This window comes from Globicephala melas, chromosome 8, assembly GCF_963455315.2.
Source record: "Globicephala melas chromosome 8, mGloMel1.2, whole genome shotgun sequence".
NCBI lineage: Eukaryota > Metazoa > Chordata > Mammalia > Artiodactyla > Delphinidae > Globicephala > Globicephala melas.
Genome location: NC_083321.1, coordinates 46689197 through 46709705, shown reverse-complemented (window position 1 = coordinate 46709705; position 20509 = coordinate 46689197). Strand labels below are relative to the sequence as shown.

General features: G+C 54.3%; 1 long non-coding RNA gene across 1 annotated transcript in view; it reads right to left on the bottom strand.

Annotated features, from left to right (window-relative positions):
* LOC132597757 (uncharacterized) overlaps nt 1-20509 on the bottom strand; it is a 52150-nt gene that overhangs the window by 16798 nt on the left and 14843 nt on the right. Inside the window, exon 3 of the long non-coding RNA XR_009565044.2 lies at nt 2027-2147. This is a non-coding gene — a long non-coding RNA (uncharacterized lncRNA). The remainder of the gene's footprint in view (nt 1-2026; nt 2148-20509) is intronic.

Sequence of the window (20509 nt, the reverse complement as noted above, 5' to 3'; positions counted from 1 at the left end):
TTGTGTGTGTAATGATTGAGGAGACTTGCATATATAGTTACCTATTGATTTTAATTTATATCGGCCTCCTTTCTAAAACAATTTAAGACAGCTGAGGAAAATGTGACCTTATTTAGAGCAAGGGAAGGACATATAAGTGTGGCCAGGCCCACGTCTTCCATGATCACCTCAGAGAAAGGCCTGCACTGAAATGCCCCCTTGGTTAGTCATGAGGGTCTGAGTCATGAGGACAAAATCAGTTACATGAGGTCAAGGTGAGGTCAAGACGTGAAGTCAGGGACGGGTCACTTTGGTGTGGGAGGTGAGGTCACGGTCAGATGAAAACAATGAGGGGGAGAGACTGGAGGGTCGGGGTGTTGAGGGAGTGAGATCTGGGCGCATGAAATCCCGGTGGGAACAGGATGCGGTCAGAATCGCCCACTGAGGGAGTGAGGTCAGGGTGGGATCAGGCCAGTGGGACATCAGCAGGAGCATGGGGGCGTGGTCACGCTGGGTGGTGATGCTGGGTGGTGACAACGATGACGATGAGAGCCGTCCCGTCCCTGTCCCCACCCCCAAGTATGTGCATAGGTACACATTTGGCTACCATGTGTGCCCAGAGCACATGGCCTGCATGTGTGCACATGTGTGACGTGCCCTTTTCGAGTGTATGTGTGTGCTCACTTGTGGGCGTGGCACATGAGTGCATATTTTGTATAGTGTATCTGTGGTTATGTTATGTTTTCTAAAAGCACACAACGGACTGAGGATTATAATCAGAAACTAGATACAAATCCCTCAAAGCTATGGCCAAGGGGCTTCCCTGGTGGTGCGGTGGTTGAGAGTCCGCCTGCCGATGCAGAGGAAACGGGTTCGTGCCCTGGTCCGGGAAGATCCCACGTGCTGCGGAGCCGCTGGGCCCGTGAGCCATGGCCGCTGGGCCTGCGCGTCCGGAGCCTGTGCTCCGCAACAGGAGAGACCACAGCAGTGAGAGGCCCGTGTACCGCAAAAAAAAAAAAAAAAAAAAAAGCTATGGCCAAACATCCCATGCTATTTCCTGATGACTTCTCAAGGCTGAAGAGCTCTGGAAGCCATGTGGAGAAAGAAGAGCTCTGGTCCTTGTTGGCCTCAGGAGGATGCATTCCCAGTTGGTGGAAATAGGGTGGGGGGCAACTGGTAAAGCAGGGGTCCCCAGCCCCTGGGCCGCACAGCGGGAGGTGAGCGGCGGGCAAGCGAGCGAAGCTTCCTCTGCCATTCCCCACCGCTCGCATTACCGCCTGAACCAGCCCCCGCCCCACGGTCCGTGGAAACACTGTCTTCCATGAAACTGGTCCCTGGCGCCAGAAAGATTGGGGACCACCGTGGTAAAGAACTGACCCCCCTGAGTCTGGAATGTTCCCACCCTGCAGCTCTCATGCCCTGGCAGCTAACCTCACTGAGCCCAAACTATTCACCCACCTATGTCAGCACTGGAGTGAATGTCACTGTCCCCAGTCCATCCTATGACGGCAGTCACAGTGAGATGGAATCGAGTCACTAGAGTGTCTGAACCCTTCAATGGCTCCCCATCATCCACAGAGTAAAGCGCAAAACCCTTACCAGAACATTCCAGGCCCTTCATGATCCAGCCCCTGCCCACCTATTCTTCTGCTTCTGCCTCCCCAATGCCCACCCCATTCCCAGCAGGCCACTGCTTCATGCCTCCCAGGCTGTGTCACCAGTCGCAGGTTGAAAAAGCTGGCTTCAAATACCAGTAGACGATGGGGCCAGGAGTGGCCTCAGGTGGACCTTCCTTCTTTCCTTCCCTCTTTCTTTAATTAGACAAATATTTATTAGTTGCTTCTAGGCCCTGAAGATATAGAAATGAGTAGACAGTGATCTTTGGGGGCTGGTTAACCTTCAAACGAGAGTGTTAGCGAGGCTGTAACTGAACATAATAGATGCTCAATAAATATGTATTAAATAAATAAGTGAACAAATAATAAGTACCACAATAGGTTATTGCAGGATAAAGCACAAGGAGAAAAAAGAAAAGAAGCCTCTTTACCTCTTCCTGGAGATAGGAAAGACTTCACGAGGCCGGTGACGAGCTAGATGAACTCGGAAGTGTTGACTCAGAGCTTGCAGGTGGCGCTGGGAAGGGCGCTGGGCACAGGCACAGGCAAAGGCTGGGAGACAGAAAAGGGCCACAGAGTGTAAGTAGATTGACACAACCAGGGCACAGGTGCAGGGGCAACAGGCGGGGCTGGGGAGGAAGCGGGCTCTGGTCACAGAAGGCCAGTAAGCAAGGACTCCCTCCTGGAGTTGAAGGGGACTCTTCCAACTAGTCAGGAGGGAAATGACTGTGCAGAAGGCCTGGTGAAGAGGCATTTGGATGTGGATCCGTGGGACCTGGCTGTTGAACAGACAGCTGTGTCCTGGACGTAGTGGCCCAGGCTCAGAAGGGCCCCATGCTTGGGGTTTAATGCTCTGTGGTTGCTGTCTTGGAATTCTTCTATCTATGAATCTGTGTTTTGTGTGTGAAGGCTACTGGGACAGTGGCGCATGTGCCAGGGGCTTGGAGCACAGTCTAGCTTTGACCCCCTCCCCGGGAACGAGTTCTGGACCTGCTCCCTACCCCTGGGACCCCAGGCGGGAGCCGTCACAACCTAAGCCTTCACTACTCTGTGCTGTGATTCAGGGCAAAAGTCCCGAGTGTGGGCTCCACGGAGGGAGTAAGAGGCGGAGGCGTGAACCTCTCCTCACGTCCCAGCTGACTGGGCCTCTGGCCCTGACGCCACACCTCCAGGGACCGGGAGCGCACTGCCTCCTGGGGTAGCTGTGAGAATGCCACTGGTCAGTCCAGCACCACCATCCTGCCTGTAGCTCCTCCCCCCAGGGGCTAACTGGGTCCTCTGAAGCCTCTCGCACTCACTAGAGCTCAAAAGCCTGCTCCTGAGACCTAGCTTGCTCCAGGCCAACACCCTTCCCGGTTCCGTCCCCTCAGACCCCCTCAAACAGTCACTCCAACAGCAGCCAGGCCTGGGATGGAAGACACAGGGTCCTGCAGCCTGCTAGAGCCAACTACTAAATATGCAGGAATTCTGCAAGTCAGTTGTTAAACTGTCGGTAGCTTAAAATCTGCCATCGAGGAAACTGGCAAACACTACAAATCAGGGCCTGTGTTTTTCCCTTGGAGAGCAGTTTACTAACTCACCACAGCCTGGGGGCCTGATTCCCAGGGGCCAAGTGTTTGGAAAGGCCTAGGGTGATTCCTAGTATGTGTGCGTGTGTGTGTGTGTGTGTGTGTGTGTGTACATATGTGCATGTGTGTGTTTGCTCTTGTGCGTGTCTCTATAGGAGTTTACATGTGCATACATGGGTGTGTGTGTCCTTCTGTATGTTTCAGCACAGGGACTGGCAGTGTGGGTTCTCTGACAACCAAAACTGCCCATGTAGCAAGAGTTTCCCACTGTAGGGGAAATGTCCCCCAGAGAGCCAGCAAGAGGCTCCACTCTATGACCATGCAGGCTCTCCTGCCTGACCCCAGGGGCCTCAGGTCCCCACCTGAATTGTAGAGTAAAGGGCTGGGGATTCTGTGCACATAAGCGCCTTAGCAGCCCCAGAATCCCTGCACCTGGTGTAGCTCTGTTCAAAAACTGTGTTCTGTTTCCTTTGGTTGTTTATATTTCATTTTAATATTGACAGAAAACAAAATTTGGCCCCTTTGGAAAGTCTTAAGTCTGAAACAGTTAAAAACAAAATAAAACAAAACAACAAACTACTAGAAGTTAGTTAGGAGATAATCTTTAGCTTGTCATGCAAAGTTATGCTCATACCAAATCCAGAGAAGACCAGTGAGAAGGAAGAACTGGAAGGACCTGGTACTATGGGCAACTCCAGCCTGATGAGGAAAAAGACAGTGTATGAAATGAGCTCAGTGCACTACCAGGGCTGGGGCTCAGCTCAGCCAGGCACTGGTAGAAGAAGGTGGGACTGTTTCTCTCAGTCAACAGAGGTCATGAGGCAGACCTGGGTGCACCTCAGATGGGAAGGCTGACAATTAAGTAACACTGCCATGTCTCCGTGCTGGCCAGGCACAGAAGGTACTCAATCAGTGTTTTTTATTGTTCTTTTATATGGGGGGGGGGTGTCTTTCTTTCTCCTTCCTCCCTCCCTCCCTTCCCTCCTTCCTTCCTTTTCTCTCTCTCTCTCTCTCTCTCAGATGACGACTGAATATGTCTGCATACCCTTCATCTCCTGGTCACTGGCTGGAGCCCAGGATGTGAAGATAATGATTCAGGCCCCTTTCCCATCTTCCCTGAAGTTCTGAGAGGGAAGGACTATGTTGCTATGTCCCCAAAGGAAAGAAGCCAAGAAAGGAATCTACCTGCACAATGGATGAGCAAGAGGGTTGGGACCTCAGGCCAGGACCCTCTCACTCTCTAGTTTTAACTGGCCCCTCCTTCTGGGGAACTCTCAGAAAGGTACCTTATAAAGTTTCTCAGCCCTCCTGGCCACAGCAGCTGTCCTCAGTAGCACTTGGAGGAACTTGGCTGTGTCCCCACTCACTCCCTGACCATCCCAGGCATTTCAGCCACATTCAGCAGGCTGTACCCACTGATGGGAGCCCCTCAGGAGGAGTCCCTGGGAACCACAAACTAGAGGTTCAGATTCCTGGTGCCTAGGTGGCTGCCCCCTGGTGGAATTCTGGGGGTTCTCCCAGATGCCTCAGAATAGGGGGTAGGGGAGTGGCAATTAAAACATTTAACTCGAGTTCTGTTATCTACTTGGCATAATAGCCTTGCTTATACAAAAGATTTTGTTTGAAGAAAGGGTTCAGCTACTTTTTAAGAATTGCAAATCATTGTTCTAGGAGTAGCAATTTCATTAGGTAGGTTTGTTAATAACCTCTAGGGGATTCCACATGGGGGTGGAGGGCTTGTGTGTATTTTGTAAAAGATTCTCTGGGGCCCTGATTTGCCCTGTGTGAGAACCAGTAGCCTAGTGGGTCAGAGAAGGCCAAGCTGGGTGGGTCCCACAGATCATGTCCTTTCTGTGTCCTCACACCATCCTCCTCTGACTGGATGTGGGCCTGATGCCTGCCTGCCTGTCTTGTGCTTATCTGGGCGCTGTTTTGGCGGCCTGGGCAGGCCTTCCTATGACTGCAGCCTCAGTGGGTCGTGTTGGAGAGAGGTGGTTGGACCACCCTCCACCCCATCCTCCCTGCCCTCGGGTGTGCCTCTCAGAGGCTGAAGGAGAGACAAGGGGGCTCCCAGGGGACAGGGAGTCGTCCCCCATGGCTGGGGCCACGGAGTTTCCTCAGGACAAGGAAGGGGACCTTTGCAGAGAGTGACTCGGCCCCTGGATTCCCCACCTTCCCCCATCTACCCTCTCAGTGCTTTGGGAGTTGGAACCTAATGGAAGGGGTTACTTAAGAGAAAGGGGGAATGGGGGCCTGCCCTGGAGGAAGCTGTGCCTAAGGTTGGTCTTGGGACTTGGAATTGGAACGCTGAGGGGCAGGGGGGTGGGGTGGAACCAGACAGGAGGTCCTGGTCCCGAAACCGTCCCCCCTCCTGGGGCCTGCAGGCTTTACCCGCCCCTGCCTACCCACAGACTACCGTCCCCAGGCCCCTTCTTTCAGCTCCCCTTGCCTGACTGTCCCAGTTTGGGCCCACGACCTTCTCCCCCTCCACCCTCTGTCCTCTCTGCAGACCCAGCCTCTCACTTCTGGGCTGACACAGGGGCTCCTGCCCTGTTCTCCCCCTATTCCTGCGCAGGTCTCTGCACCTGCCCTGGTGAGCCTGTGCCAGCAGCCCTGGGCCTCTAGGGGGCAGCAGAGAGAGGATGAACAGGCTGAGCGGCCAAAGAGCCCTGTTCCAGATGCATTTCTGTCTCTGAATTGCTGCGTGCCTTGGGACGATCCATTGACCTCTCTGGGCCTCCGTTTCTACATTGGCTTTTCTGAGGAGATGACTCACAGGCCCCTTCCTATCGGGTATTCTGCTGTGGTTAAGCCGCTGCAGAGAATCTAAGGAGGAGGTGGAGAAGGGAGTGTTCAGGCTGCCAGGAAGGAGTGTAGGAGGCTAAGCAGTGGGGAGGCCCCAGCAGGTGTGTGTGCCTCCACTCAGTAACCCCCAACCCGAGGACAGCCGACCAGAGGCGACAGACAGGCCAGGAAAGCACGGTGGGGGAGCATGGTGGCTGGGGACCTAGCTGCAGGCACGGGGCCCTAAGAACCAGAGGCTGCTCTGTGCCTGGAGGAACCCAGCACCCCCGCGGCATCGCGGGTCCACGAATTGCCCCTCCCTCTGCCACCCCTGCCCGGGTTTTCTCAGCTCTGATTGTAGGACTAATAGATTTGTGATTTCTCTTTGTAAAGAAATACAACCCCAGTGCACCAGGCCGGGGAGGTCCCTAGCCCACCCAGATGCCCAGAATCCCACGTGCCCCCCCTTCCCTGGGGAGGGCTGGAGTTTGCGCTTGGTGGCAGCTTGGCCGGCCCTGCCCAGGAAGGGCTGGGAAGTCAAGGAGGCTGGAGGGGCCTGTACCCGGCTCTGGCCTCTGCCAAGCTGCACTGGGGAGGCCCAGAGGGGTTTATTTGGATTTTTTAATTATCATTTTTACTTTTTTTCTCCTCATGAAAAAGTTTTAATATACACAGTAAGTTAAGCTCAGAAAAAAAGGAGGGGGGCACATTTCATCTTTAATCTATTTACTTCTGAATATTTAACATACAATTCTGGCACCAATCACCAAATTTAACTGGAAAATTACTCACTAATCTGTTTGCTTATTTGGAATAATTGGGTCGGCTGCCAGCGCGAGGATTTCCCCCCCTGTTTAATATCTCAGTTAGTAGTCCAATTTCAGCTTGGCGGCATAATTACTCTGACAGAGCTGTAGCCATGGGGCCTGTGAGTGGGGCTGCTTTTAAACCGTAAATTATGAAGGATTAGCATTTATGAATTTTAAATCAGGGCTGGGGTAGGAGACACTAAAGCTGCTTAATGCTGGGGAACAGCGGCCTCCACTCAGCAGCAGAAGCCGTAACCCTTCCGCTCCCAGGACGGGCCGCAGGATGTGGGAGCCTGGGACGTGGCAGGTGGTGACCCAGAAGGTGTGGGAACACAAAGGACACAGGGGTGGGGGACGCTGCCACAGCGATGGAACCCCCAGGAGTTAGAAAACCTGGGGTGATGTGAGCAAGGGCTTTGGCCTCTCCCCCTGCCCCACCCTGGTCCATAGGGTGCAGTCTCCCCCCTTGGTTAGTAACAGTTCACCTCCCCCCTGCCCTAGAGGAAGCTCAGAGCAATGACCTAACTAGGAGCTGAGGTCACTCCCTGCAGCCCCCCCCCCCCCCCCCCGCCTGCACGCAGGAAGGGTCCCTGCTGCTCTTAAGCATCCCCATCTGGCCGTGAGCCAGTCTGACTCAGCATCCTTTGGCTCTAAGTGTGACTTCCCGGCGTACCCAGCTCTGGCCAGCTGCAGAACGGCTGCCCAGGTACGTCACTCTCAGTCCTCCCCTTCCCTCCCCTCTCCCTCCATCCGCACCCCACCCTCTGGCACACGATGGCCTTAGACCCGCCTTTGAAACCATATGAACTTGCGTTTGAAACCCAGCTATGCTCTTTACAAGCTGTGTGACCATGGACAAGTAACTTAACCTTTCTGAGTCTCCATCTTATTCATCAGTTAAATGGAGACAGTCATTCCTACCTTACAGGGCTGCTGTAGACTTTTATTAGATACTGTGGGTGGAGTGCCAGGCACAGTGCCTGGCACATGGCAGGTGTTTTTTCTGTCAGCGCCATGCTCCTTGGGCTCTCCCCAAACCTGAGTCAATGCCCTGCATCCACTGCCCTCTCCCTGTGTCTCATCTCTCACAGCACAGGGAAATTTCAGCCTCTGGACACTCAACCTGCCCTCATGGTAGATGCCAGGGATGGATCTCAGGACTCTACTGGACTCCAGCCATCAGTGGCCGCTAGAGCACAAACTCTGGGGCCACGCTGGCTGGATGTGAACTCTTACTCTGTCATTCACTAGCTTGGTGACCTTGACCAAGTTATTTAGCCTCTCTAGGCCTCAGTTTTCCTAACCTGCAAAATGGGAATCATAACAATAGTATCTCATCATAGTACTGTTAAGATTTGGTGAGTTAATGTACGGCATTCAGAATCGTGCCTGCCACACAGTAAACACTAGCTGTGCTGGCTATTGTTATTTATTATTCGTATGAGGAAGATGACTGTGGCCCTCTCTGTGGAACTTGCGGCTCCAGGTGGACCTCCCTTGAGCCTGAGGGATCTTTAGGTAGCTTACAAAAATAGGAGGAAAAGAGGCAGGATCTGAGTGGGCAGGACCAGGCTACCTGGCACCTCACTGAGGACCAGTCTGGAGCACATGTCTCTGAGATAAAGCAGTCCCTACAGTGGCCAGACCTCCACCTGTCCCATCTATGGGTGATGGGACCTTCCCATGACCTGCAGCTCTGGAAGAACCTCCTGATGTGCCTGATGGGACAGATTTCTGGGGTACAGGCCAGCAGTGCGGGCAGCAGAGGCCGAAGGGGCAGGAATGAGACCATAGGGGCACATCAGCCCAGAGAGACCCTCTGCATGGGTCAGCCCTCTTTCCCAAGCTGGCCAAGATCTCTGTCCTCCCGGTCCCCAGGCCTGGGCTAGACCAGGTCAGTGGGTGGCCAGGGAAGGAAGAGTGGGGGTGACTCCAGGCATTCCAGCCTGCAGGGTGAGTAGGCCAGGCCAGGCTGAGCCCAGAGCCTCACTCTAGGCCTCCAGGGCTAACCTGTAGGCCCAGCCCTTCCCACTGCCCCTCACCAGCTTCAATGACAGTCTGTCCTAGCTCATCACGTCCACCGTGTGACAGCTGCCAGTGCCTTAATGTGAGTCCTCCGGCAGTTCACTTCCCCTTTGGGGACCTGATTTTGCACATCTGAAAGAAGAACAGGAGGGTCTTGCCCGCCTAGGGGTCTATGACTCAAGTTCATAGCCTGTTATCTCAGCAGAATGGACACAGCGTGTCATTCACCTGTTCTCTGCAGAGCAGGTCCCACAGCCCACCCACAAGTCCAGGCTGGGTGCAGTTTGGCTTCGTGTGACAGACTGGATGGATGCGGCAGCCCAACACCATCCACGACCCCAGGCTTAATGACAGACCAAGCCGCAGCCTCAGATCCTGGGTGCGGGCTAGCCATGGGAGTCCCGGGGAAATGCTGCAGTCCAGCGGGGGCTCACAGGCCCTCATGTGGTATTAATGCTCTTTTTAAAAATGTCCTGAATGATAATTTTGCTTTGGCAAATAAATCCTTAAGTGTCCCCCCACTCCTTGTACCTCCATATACCTCACACCATCACCCTCAGCCACCCGGCCCTTAAGGACTATGACTTGGGGGAGGAGTAAAGGGGGAAGGAAACCGGCCAGGGCTGCCGCTGCTTGTGCAGCTGAGGGAGGGCTGCATTCCCAGGGGACCCCCAGGACTTCTAGTGCGGCTGGTCTGCCAGCACGCTGGGATGCTTGATGCAGGGGAAGTGCCCGGTTTGTCGAGTCCTTGCTGCGCTTTGTGATAACTCATTACATTTCTTTCTTTACAAATTGGCCCATTAGTACTCCTGAATTGAACGGAATTCTAACGCCAGGAGCCTCCCAGCCTGGGCCGAGCCTGGGCCAGGAATTACCTGCGGCACGAAGGCCTGCATTCTGGGGAGGAAGCCTGGGACGGATGTCTGGAGCGGGCCCTACATTCTGCAAGGGAAGTGGGTTTGTTTTCTTTAAACTCTAGAGAATGAAAGAGTTCTAACCAAGCCCTGCTGGATTTAAATAGCAAGATCTGCCTCACTGCTCACTGGCTTTCAAGCTGGGGGCTCTGATCCCTGTTTGAGGGGTTAAACTCTAACCCCATTAAGCCATTTATGGAAAGCTGACCACCAGGGAGGGAGGCGGCCTCTCTTCCTGCAGCCTCCCTAAACCCCACAGATTCTGAAATTGGTTGTCACTCTCGGACTGAGGATTCTAAACAAGTAGGCGCTAATCCCCTCTGTTAAGGAGATACTTATTTTGTCTGAAAAACTTCAAAGAGCCCATGACAGACACTCAAAATCAAAATTAGCATTCCAATGAGGATTTAAAAAATAATAATTCTTACAGTTCTGCTGAGGAGAGGAGGAGAGGGGAAGTGACTGGCCGGGAGGCTGGGGGAGGGAGTGGGGGCAGTGACTTTCATCTGCCTACCCTCAGGAGCTCTGGGGATCTGCCCCTGCTGGCTGAGATGCTGAAGCCCCCTCCCCAAAGAGGCAAAGGCTAGGCCGTAGCCTGGGCCCTCCAGGGTGGGCAGGAAGTGGCAAACCCCAAGGACTGTGCAGATGAGAAGTTCGAGTCTCAGAGAGGGAGGTAGCATCCGGGGCCATCAGCTACCAGTGCTGCAGCTACAGCCAGGCATTTGGACCCAGGTGGGCCTCGGGTCTGCCTGCCTGAGGCCTCAATGGTGCTCGCAGCTCACAGGACTAGTAGGAGTGCAGAGAGGCTGACAGGTGTCCTGAGGCAGCTCAGTGGCAGAGTGTGGAGCCCCACGGTCTTGCCAACGTACCTGTCCATGTTACGGCCATGTCTGGAGCCACTGCAGGGTCCTAACATTCCCTCCAGTCCCAGCAGCCTCTCTTCTGGAACCCAGTGAGCCCCCTGCCACCCCCAGGCCTGACCTCTCCCTTTGTTGGACTAGTGCCCCCAGCCCAGCCTCACCCTGGCCTGTCCCACCCCACAACCCAGCCTACCCCAGAAGGTCTCCCTCATCAGAGTCATTCTGGCATTTCCATCTCTCAAGGGACCCTCCTGTTCCAGATTCCAGATTCCCAGGCCAGGAGGAGGCCCCTATCTCCAGACAGGGGGCTCTTCTCTCCCAGTCTCTATAGCCCCTTTCTTTCTGAAGTCCCTTAGGTGCCTGCAGGATCTCCTAGGCCCCTCTCAGATCCTGGACCAAATCCCCCACTTCCTCTATTGGCTCCTGCTTGGCCTTCCCAGGAAGCCAGGGGGCAGGACCTAACCTTCCCACTCCCCTCAGCCAGGCTGCCCTAAGCCTGTTTGGTGTCATCCCCTCCAGGGAGGACCTCACACCTCGAAGACTGTTAATAGAAGTTCCTGGACTCTCAGTCTTCCCCCGCCTCCCCCAGTTCACACTGCTTTTCTGCATCACCCCCAAGTTCTATCCATCACCTGCCCAGTCCCCACTAAGCACTGTGCCCCATTCCAAGGCTGATCTGGAACCAGATTCTGTCCATTCACTCAAACTCTCCTTCAATGTGTAGACCTGCTCTGTGCCTGGTCCCGTGTGAGTGCTGGAGCACAGGGACCAGACTCTGTTCTTGGGGTGCTTCCAGCCAAATAGGAATGCTGGTCCATCACAGTACAGACGGATCAGAGAACTCCATCTGTGGGGCTCCCTGAGGAGGTGCTAATGAGCTTCAACAGGAAGTCACCAGGTGGGCAAAAGAGCAAAGGGCCTTCTAGGAGGTGGAGTGGTGTGCAAACACAGAGAGGCCAGGGAAGCCTGGGAACGAGGCAGAACCCCGACTCTAAGACCAGTACCCCTTCCTCATCCGTAGCCCGGGTCCCCAGGCCCTTCGTGAAGACCACGAGGTCCTGGTCACCTGTTCTAGTAACAGTATTGCACAGCACGTGAACCTCAGAGAAAGAAGGAAGTGCCCATGACACCCTAGGCCACAATGAGAGAGACCCCTTGAAAGCACTGCCTCATCCATGACAGTGGTCACTGGCTTCTGGTACTAGAAAAGCCTGAAGGAGATATCCAAAAGGCCCAGCTTTGGGCAATAACCGTTTCCGAGGCAGGCCTGGTCCCTCCTGGCTGCCTGTATTATCCCTGTGAAAACTGGCTCTGTTCAAAGCACTTTCCCACCCATATCTCATCATAGATTTCTAGAACATTCATGCTCAGAACCCACATAGACTGCTGTTGTCCAACAGAAATACACTGCAAGCCACATACATGATTTTTAAAGTTTCTAGTAGTCACACTGAAAAGATTAAACTAATTTAATAATATATTTTCCTTAGCCCCATATTATTATTGGGTTTATGTAACCCAAAACACTATCATTTCAACATGTAATCAGCATAAAATTATTACTGAAGTGTATAATCTTTTACACTGACAGCACATCTCAATTCCAACTAGGCACATTTCAAGTGCTCCATGGCCACAAGCGGCTAGTGGCTACTATACTGGACAGCACAGAGACCAGCCCAGCGTGTCTCCAGAGGAAGAAACTGGGAAGGAGGGGAATGGACTTTGCTATCAACTGAATGTTTGTTGTCTCCCCAAAATTCATACGTTGAAACCATACCCTCAGTGTGACGGTATTAGGAGGTGGGGCCTTTGGGAGGTAATTAGGATTAGATGAGATCACAAGGGTGCAGCCCTCAGGAGTGGGATTAGTGTCCTTACAGGAGACACAAGAGAGCTTGCTTCTTCTCTCTGCTGGCCACCCTGTGAGATGCTGGCCGTCAGCAACCCAGAAGAGGGCCCTCTCCAGAACCAACCATGCAGGCGCCCAGATCTTGGCCTTCCAGACTCCAGAACCGTGAGAAACAAAGTTCTGTTCTTTATAAGCCACCCAGTTTATGGTATTCTATCACAGCTAAGGCAGACCTGCTCAGGATTAAACGCAAACCAGGCTGTGGGAGGAAGTCCCCTGACTCCAACTTCTGTCCCTCCCACAGTCCTGCTGGACCTTGAGAGGGCCCAGGGCACTGAAGCAGAAGACACTGGGCTGGGGCTAGAGACGGGCATCATGTGCTGGGTCTGCTGCTAACCTTCCCCACACATGGCCTTGGGTGGATCAGGAACTGCATTGAACGTGGGGACCTCCTGCTGGCTGTGAAAGGAGGTCAAATGAAGAGGCACCAGAGTGGCAGACATTTCCAGCGCCTGCTCTGTGCCCGGCCCCGTGTGGTGGCTGTGGGCTGTCCTCATCCTGAGGAGCTTGCGGGTGGGGATGGGACAGTGACAGCATAGGTGATGAGGCCCACAGTGGGGCAAGCACGGGGCCCTATGGAGGCACTGAGGACAGGGTGTTTGGGAGAGGCAAAACTTGAACTGGGTCTGGGGAGAGGAGCACAGGATCTACCTGGAGGCTGGGACACCGCCCCAACGCCCCAGCTTCCTAAGACCCCGGGACCCCAGCTGCCCCTGAAGGGTGAGGAGAGCCCACTCAGGTAGCCCAGCCCTGCCCATCAGGCGACACCCAGGCTCAGAGGTGGCTGGTGCCGTGACCTCCTCAGGGGAGCCCCGAGGAGTCCGACCTCGGCCCTTCGCCTTTTCCTTCAGGCATTCCAGACTTCTTTGGGATGAACTGGGTCTGCCCGTGGGCCAAGCTGGAGCCAGAGAGGCAGCCTGAGTCCTGCCTGCCAAAAGCCAGGGAAGCCACCGCCTGCGGGGAGAGCTGAGCTGCCTCCGGGGCTAAGGCTGGGTGGCAGCCCACGGGGCCTGTGGGGCTTGCAGTCTGCAGTCAGGGCCTCGCTGCCTCTTGCCCCCCACCTGGCCACGAAGCCCCAGAGCCGGTAATGAGCACCTCCGGCTCCACAGCGGCTCAGAGGAGGCCTCCCGGCAGCCCAGCCTTGTTCTCATTGTCCCGCTCCAGCCCAAATGCACCAGGCCCAGGCCTCAATCATGATCAATGGGCCAAGGATGTGCTGAAGCGGCACTTTCATCTTTTCTCAAGGCCGGTGTTTGAACTTCTCCGAGCAAGCGGCCTTCCCAAACGGGCTTGTCTTCTAAGAAGGCGGCCAATCTCCTTTCCCTTGCTTCCTAAGCAGGCTGATCCCGAGAGTTATTGAGGCACAAAAAAAAGAGACGTTCAAAGGCAAATCTAAATTACCGTCCTCTTCAAACTGGCGAAAAGTCTTATTAAGTCACCTGCGTGTGAATCCCGGCCTATTTCTGTCTGCAGACCTTTCTTCCTTTGTGCCACATAAATGGACACATCTTATTGATTTTCTTTCAACCTGGATCACCTCCATCGCTGTGAATATGGGCAGACAAATCCCGCTCCTTCCTTCCTGGTGGGGCTGAGGAAGAATGGGGGTGGCAGCTAGAGCAGATGGGGGCCACTGCACCCTCCTCGCCACCCCTGTGTGCCTTCCCACAGAAGTCAGCAGAGTGGCCCGGAGCAGCATTTTCCTGGGGGAGCTGGGGAGGCACGGCGGGCCCGTAGGGAGGCTCTGTGACTACAGCCAGCAGATGGGGCCTCGCCAATCCTTCCTGGGTTGGGAGGACAGCTCCAGGGACCCTTGAACTCACCCCGCACTGCCCTCAGCCTGTCTTCTGGTGTCCTTGGCTTCCTATAGCTTGTCCTCTGTGACTCCCATCCCCAAACGCTCCCCACTCTGCTCGCTCCATTCCAGCCTTGACCTCTTTGCTGAACAAGCCACACACATGCCCACCTCAGGGCTTTAGCACTGCTGTTCCCACGCCCAGAAGGACCCTCAAGCCTCTTCCCCTCACCGCCTTCAAGTCTCCACTCAAATGTCAACTTCTCAGTGAAACTTCCTCAGGCCACCCCATGTAAAACGGTACCCATCCCCTTAGGCTCCCCCGCACCCTCCCCACTTCACTTTCCTGCGTGGCACTTATCATAATTCACACGCTCTACGTTTTACTTGCTTGTGTTGGTTGGTTATCTGCCCTCTCTAAAGGCTAAACTCCATGCCAACAGAGCTGTTTGCCCCTTTGGTTCACTACAGTGTCACCGCCACCTAGAACAGTGTTCAGTATACCAACATGCTCTATAACTGATTGTTCAATGCAGGCCACGCAGGGGCCCAGCCAGCGCCAGCACCCCACCTTCTGATCCAGTCCCCAGCCTCCAGAGGACACCACGCAGTATGTCCGGACCGCATCCTCACTTCACCATCATCTCTACTGAAGTGACCTCAGGCTCCCAGACAAAAATATCCTCTCCCTAGGCCTGCAGCTTGGCCTGGACACTGCCTGGTCAGGCTTTGGTCTCAGGACAGATAGTTTCTAAGCCCATGACCACACCTCTGAGCCCATCAGTCTCCTCCTACTGGGGACAGGCCCCTGTGTGAGGGTATTTCACCCCATCAGATGCAGCTGACCAGGGCAGTACCACAGAAATGCTCTGGGTCCTTAGCTGCCCTCCCCAAGCCACTCCCAGAGGACGGATCCTCCTGTGGGGACCCCAGGGCTGCCGCCCATCTCCCTCACTACATCCCTAGGCTGGGCAAGTGGTATAATAATTACTGTACACTACGGTCTGAATGTTTATGTTCCCCCCAAATTCAAATGCAAAAATTTTAATTCCCCAGGTAATTAGGAAGAGGGGACTTTGGGAGGTGATTATAAAATGGGCCCCTCCCTAGCCCATTCCACCACATGAGGACACAGCGAGAAGTCGCAGTCTTCTGGAACCTGGAACCTGATCACGTTGGCACCCTGATCTTGGACTCCCAGCCTCCAGAACTGTGAGAAATGCGTTTCTATAGTGTGTAAGCCACCCAGTCTGTGGTATTGTGTTCTGTCAGCCCAAAGAGACTAAGATGCTGTATAAACACCCTGGCTGGCCACTGGGAGCCCTGGGGTTGGCCTTGGCTTTGCAGTTACTCTCTGTATGGCCCCGAGGGACTTTCTTCCATCTCCTGACTTGAGTTTCCCCATCTGCAATATGGAGGAGTGATCCAGAGAACCTGAGGACCCCTTTGTAGGTCAGAGCCCTCTCTGGCTCATTCTGGGGAAAATCAGACCCGCCAACTGGAGGTACTGGGGCTACAGGCAGGGCAAGCCCACCAGCTAGATGGACCTTCTCAGGGCAATTCGCATCTTTGGGCTGCACTGGGCCAGGAGGATGGGTTGAGAGCCTGGGGCAGGGTGGAGCCTTGGGTCTGGAGCAGTGCTCTGGACAGGTCGCAGGGCGCTGGTGAGGGACACACGCCAAGTCCTTACTTCGTTCCCCTTTGTTCCTGGGCCTCAAATGGGCCACAAGGTCAGGTGGTAGGGCTGTGAGCATCGAAAAGCCACCAAACCTGACCGCAGCCCTCAAGGGGACTTTACTCTGATCAGCTCTTCACGGTAGGGATAGGAGTTCACGGGGTGGTGGCCAGGGGTCTCTGACTTAGGCCCATGACCCTGGGGTCTCCCCTTCGACCAGCCCGAATAGGTTGAACAGAATTCTGGTCACCAGCTCAGTCCTGAGCTTGGCCCTATCACTGACCCTGGCCCTGGACCAGGCCCAGCCAAGACCTCCGAGCCCAGTGGCCATGCTACGCTTCAGGCTGCCAGCCTCCTGGCTGAGCTGAGCTGCAGGGAGCATGGCTGTCTCCCTGCATCCATCTCCACCAGATTTCATCTTGAGGCCATGCAGGTGGCAGCTTTGCCCACAGTGACACACCCCCCCCAGGCTCCAGAAGGCCTGCGTCTCTCATTAGTCTGTGGACTCTCCCGGTGAGGCCCATCGTGATTCCTCCTGTCTGGTCTGCCTGAGCACGGCCCCTCCCCCATTCTCCCTGCCTCCCCTTGATTGAGGTGTTCTCCTCTCCCTGGGACCCTTGCAGTCACTTCCTAACTGGCCTCCCTGACCCTGACCCTGACCCTTGGGCTGCACTGGGCTGGGAGGATGAGTTCTAGCATACAGCCGCCAATGATCTTTCTAAAACAGTTTGTTCCCATCTCTCTCTCTCTCGGAAACCTTCCATTGCCCCAAGACCCAGACTAGGGTGCAAAATTTAAGAATGCACTCATCCTCTGGTTGCGCAATGCAGGGTCAGCCTTAAATAGCAATGCCTCCTTAAATCCCTAGGGGCTCTGCTGGACTCACCCAGTCCTAGCCTGGCATTACCCTTAAATCCAGATAAACTCCAGATTCCTTCTCTAGGCTCAAGGCATCACCACATCCCAGCTCCGGCCCTTTCCTGCCTATTTCCTACCAAACCCCACATGACTGCACCTGGCCACACCAAAGCACCTAGGGCTATCCCGCTCAGTGCCCTCCCACTCTGCGTTTCTGCACATTCCTGATGCACCCTCTCCTTTCCTAGGGCTGTCTCTTTTTGTCCTTCTAGGCCTCACTTGGCTGTCACTTTCTCCAGGTAAGCCTTGGACCAGGGCCCCCTTGGGAGCAGAACACAGCACGAACCACATTGAACCACTCAGGCCCATTTTTGGGTCCCTCTCCCTCAATGGGCTGAGTCATCTTTGAGGGCCAGAGCAACATCTGGTTTTTCCCCTTTCCAGCGCAGGGCAGGGCCCAGAGTAAGTTCTCAGTAGGTGTTTGTTGAATGAATGACTGGAGGAATGAAAGAAGAACCCACAAGTCCCCAGGCCCATAAAGGAACCATCCCGAGGAGAAGCCTCATGTATCTTCTTGCTAGAGAGAAGCAGACAGACAGATGGAAACGAGTGAGGCCGAGGAATTCTTTGGGGAAAAGCAGCTCATTTCCAAATGGGAGGCATATAGACCATGGGAAGACAAAAAATTTCTCAAAATTAAACCAGAGGAGGGGTCTGGGGAGCGATGGGGCTCCCAGGGATTTATTAATGCACGCCTCCAAGTGATTCTTCCTCCTGTGATCAAGGCACTGGGTTAGCACTGACTTCCAAATTATATTTAATTGGACAATTATTCAAACTGAAAAACCTGCACAGGAAACGAAGGCGGTCCTTAATAAACACCTTGTCTCCTCAGCCCCAAACAGGCAAGTCATTTACTGACCCAAGAGGCACAATTTTGTCTTTGGTAAATTTATTTTGAAGTAATCGCCGACTCCGAGAGTAACCATTTTTCAAAGGGAAACTTGGCTCTAGCCAGCAGAATAACAAATTGTTCCCTGACCCGTGTGAAGCCTAATCCCTTTAGAAAGATGTGCGCTTAGAGGGTGGCGGGCCTTGGTGGAGAGGGACGACCCAGCCGCGTCACTGCTGTCCTGCCCTGGACAGGTGGGAGCCTCCCAGGCAGACCAGGGTGCACCCACAAGGACCAGCGCAGACTTTCTCTGCAGGGGGGCTGCGAGGCCTGGGCTGGAGATGGTCACCCGCCCATGGTCCACAAGGTTGGGGAGAGAAGGCTCACACTTCCCCAGCCACCCCTGGGCCTGCCTGAAGCCCAGTGCAGCCCTGATGCTCAAGCCTCCCCCTCGGGGCTCCCCACCCGCCCACCACATCCCTCCGCATCCCTTCACCAGACTGTCCTCATCTCCACCCTCCCAGCCCTGCCGGTCCCAGACCCGGCCCCGCCCCCTTCTCTGCACACCTGGTGAGGTTGTGCAAAGCCCTGCACGGTGAATGCACCTTTCACGCAGAAGGTGCACCGCAGGCCAGCCCCCACCTTGTTGAGCAGCTGAGGGCCTTGGGGAACCTGCTTTAATGAATAGGAGTGCGTTTATAAATAGCATATCCAAATGCAAATGAGCACCTCCAACAGCACGGAAACTGGCTGGGCTCTGGTCCCTTCCTGTTAAGCAAACACAGTTGATAAAAACTGGGTTCTTTTTTTCAGGAGCGTCATAAAGGGACTTCCCTTGACTTACAAAGGGATTCCAACTTGGTTTCCTGGAAGATCAAGGTCGCTTCCTTCACATATAGTATAACTCAGTGCCTCCAAACCCATGCTTGGCCTAACGGGGGTCTCTACCAGGGATCTTTTTGTTCACTGATACATCCAAGTGCCCACAACAGTGCCTGCCAGGAGATGGTGTGCAACAAATATTGTTTACAGAGATGTAGTCCTAGAGAACCTAACCTGTGGAGAGGCCAAGCACCCCTCCTCAGCTGCCTCTCACAGCCTGTCTTCAGACCTTGAGCAAAGCAGAGCTGACAAGACGCCAGAGTCGGAAAGACTCTTTGAGTGTTGTCATTTTTCCTCTTCCCCTTTCTTCCAGTCTGGGAAGCAAGCTCTGAGAGACTTAAGTATTAGGCCCAACGGCAAAGCAGGTCAGAGGTGGAAGCAGGGCTAGAACCTGGGTCTCCAATTTCCAGAGCCCCATCCCTCCTGGAGTCCAGGCTGCCTCCCAACATCAGCCCGGCCCCATCAGACAGCAAACAGCATCAAAAGAGCTCTAGCAGTGAGCAGGCCCCCTGAGAGCACTTTTGGCTACATACCTCTGGTTAACAGGGAAACTGAGGCTCACAGAGTGGGGGGTCTTGCCCCAGGTCACACCTTGAGGGGGCTGTTTCCCAGACTCTTAGACATCAACATGCGGCCTAGGAGTTAGGGCCAGGCACCCCATCACCACCTTGGGTCTTCTTGGGGGTCACAAGGCTTGGGCCCCTCTATCTAGCAAGGCCCCTTTGTCAGAGGACAGGGACCCCATGGGACAGGGAGGCTGCCTCTTTGGCTTCTAATTCCTGGGTCATTCTACTGTCCCCATCCCATCCCAGGCGGCTTTTGGAGCACCTAAGGGGGCCGTTCCCACATGGCTCCCGTGGTCTCCCCAAAACCTTCTTTGCTCCTGCCCCTGGGCTCCCAGACCAGCTCCCCCGCCACCTGCCCAGCCACATTCCCCCCACGCCCAGCACTGGCTTCCTTGTGGATTTCGGTGAATGTGGCCTCACCTTTCGCGTAAGGGAGAAGAAACAAGTTGTTCAACAATAACAACCTGAGGGCAACAGCTGGAAGAACTGGAGGCATTTTGCTACGAAGACCAAATGCAAAGAGAATGTTTGCAAAGCGGGCTGTGTGGGGAAGCAGTTCAATAGTTGGGGGTCCGGAGAGTGGGTCCTGAAATAACCCTTGCCCCTCTTTTAACCAACTGTGTGGCTTCTGAAAGTCACACCACCTCTCACAGACTGTTTCCTTGCCTGGAAAGTGGCACGATAAATAGCACCTAAGTCATTAAATTGTTTGATAATGAGAGCTAACATTTTTTTGAACACTTGCTACGTACCAAGCACTATTCTAAACAAACACTTTACTGTTACTCATTCATTTGATCTGCACTACACAGAAGAAGGTAGTTATTATTTCCCCACTTTACAGATCAGGAACATGAGACCCAGAGAGGTTAGGTTACTTGCCCAAGGTCACACAGCTAGTAGGCATTCTTCCAATGGATGTAATAGACTTGGCACGCTGTAAGCACTCAATAAATATTATTATTGCTATCATTAAGACTTGACTTTCTTCGTACCAGTCCAAAGAGCAGAATGAGGGCCACAGGGAGGTCAAGGGAGGAAGCTGTGTGGTAGGGAAAGTGTAATAGAGCAGGGGAGGGGCGGGAGGTGGGGGGGAGGCAAGAGCTACCTCTGATACTTCTGATGGGAGCACTGAGGCACATCCCCATGGAAGCATTTTCATCCAAGATTTACGTAAGAGCCAAGAAGTATACTGGGAAAAGGCCTTGAATTTAGACCACATACAATCATTTTCTATGGACTCCAGGGCCCTGACAGAGAGCAATGGTACTAAGTAAGAGCTCACCCAAAGAAGTGATGGTGGCTGGAATGAGGGCGAGCCCAGCCAGATCAGAGCCCCAGTGGGGATGTGGGGTCTGGCCCTGCAGCTGGGGG